This window comes from Triticum dicoccoides, chromosome 7B (assembly GCF_002162155.2).
Source record: "Triticum dicoccoides isolate Atlit2015 ecotype Zavitan chromosome 7B, WEW_v2.0, whole genome shotgun sequence".
Classification (NCBI taxonomy): Eukaryota; Viridiplantae; Streptophyta; class Magnoliopsida; order Poales; family Poaceae; genus Triticum; species Triticum dicoccoides.
The window spans coordinates 436461907-436464076 of NC_041393.1; positions in this window are offsets into that span (position 1 = coordinate 436461907).

Below are 2170 nucleotides of genomic sequence, written 5' to 3' on the forward strand. Positions count from 1 at the left end.
TTATTGTTCCATGCTGTTATTTTATCATTCTTGGATGTTTACAATCATTTTATAGCAACTTTATGTCATTTTTGGGGATTAACCTATTGACAAAGTGCCCAGTGCTAGTTGTTGTTTTTTGCTTGTTTTTTACTTCGCAGAAAATCAATACCAAATGGAGTCCAAACACAGCGAAACTTTTTGGGGAATTTTTTCGGGCCTGAAGACACACGATGGGCCAAAGAAGTACCAGAGGGGTGCCCCGAGGGGGGCACAACCCACATAGGCACGCCTAGGGGCCCAGATGCGCACCGGTGGGTTGTGCCCACCTTGGTGGCCTCCCGCACCGTCTGTTTGCTCTATAAATACCCGAATATTCCAGAAACCCTAGGGGAGTCGACAAAAAACAATTCTAGCCCCTGCAAGTTCCTGAAACCACAAATCCAATCTAGACACCATCACAGAGGGGTTCATTATCATCATTGGTGTCTCTCCGATGATGCGTGAGTAGTTCATTGTAGACCTACGAGTCCGTAGTTAGTAGATGGATGGCTTCCTCTCTCTCTCTCTCTTGATTCTCAATACAATGGTCTCTTGGAGATCTATTTGATGTAACTCTTTTGGCGGTGTGTTTGTTGGGATCCGATGAACTTTGAGTTTATGATCAGATCTATGTTTTTATCCATGAAAGTTATCTGAGTCTTTTGATCTCTCATATGCATGATTACTTATAGCCTCGTATTTCTTCTACGAATCTTTGCTTTCGTTAGGCCGACTAGATCGATTTTTTCTTGCCATGGGAAGAGGTGCTTTATGATGGTTCGATCTTACGGTGCTCGATCCCGATGACAGAAGGGGAAACGAAACATATGTCTCGTTGCTATTAAGGATAACAAGATGGGCTCTATTCCTATATGAGTATACACTAGATGCATGCTGGATAGCGGTCGATGTGTGGAGTAATAGTAGTAGATGCATGCAGGAGTCGGTCTACTAACCTTGGACGTGATGCCTATGTAATGATCATTGCCTGGATATCGTCATGATTATTTTAAGTTCTATCAATTGCCCAACAGTAATTTGTTTACCCACTGTATGCTAATTTTCTCAAGAGAAGCCACTAGTGAAATCTACGGCCCCCGGGTCTCTTCTTTATCATATTTGCCTTCGAGATCTATTTTTATTTGCTTTTATTTTCAGATCTATTAATCGAAAAACCCAAAAATACCTTGCTGCAATTTACTGTTATTTATTTTATCTCGCGTTCCCACGAGATCTATTTATCCAATCTACTACAAATTTTACCTATCTTTTACCCGGGAGGGATCGACAACCCCTATTTTGCATCGGATTGCAAGTATTTGTTCTTTGTGTGCAGGTGTCATTCACATAGTGTTGCGTGGTTCTCCTACTGGTTCGATAGCCTTGGTCTCATTACTGAGGGAAATACCTACCGTAGTTGTGCTACATGATCCCTTCCTCTTTGGGGAAATACCGACGTAGTTCAAGCCGCTTTAGTTTATTATTCATGCTAGAATTGTATTGACCGGAAACTTAAATACACGTGTGGATACATAAACAAATATCGTGTCCCTAGTAAGCCTCTACTAGACTATCTCGTTGATCAAATATGGTTAAAGTTTCCTAACCATAGACATGTGTTGTCGTTTGATAATGGGATCACATCATTAGGAGAATGATGTGATGGACAAGACCCATTCGTTAACTTAGCATATTGATCGTTCAATTTATTGCTATAGCTTTATTCATGTCAAATACATATTCCTTTGACTATGAGGTTATGCAACACCTGGATACCGGAGGAATACCTTATGTGCTATCAAACGTCACAACGTAACTGGGTGATCGTAAAGATGCTCTACAGGTATCTCCGAAGGTGTTTGTTGAGTTGGCATAGATCGATATTAGGATTTGTCACTCCGAATATCGGAGAGGTATCTCTGGGCCCTCTCGATAATACACATCAGAAGAAGCCTTGCAAGCAAAGTGAATAATGAGTTAGTTATAGGATGATGTATTATGGAACGAGTAAAGAGACTTGCCGATAACAAGATTGAACTAGGTATGAAGATATTGACGATCGAATCTCGGGCAAGTAACATACCGATGGACAAAGGGAATTACGTATGTTGTCATAACGATTCGACCGATAAAGATCTTCGTAGAATAT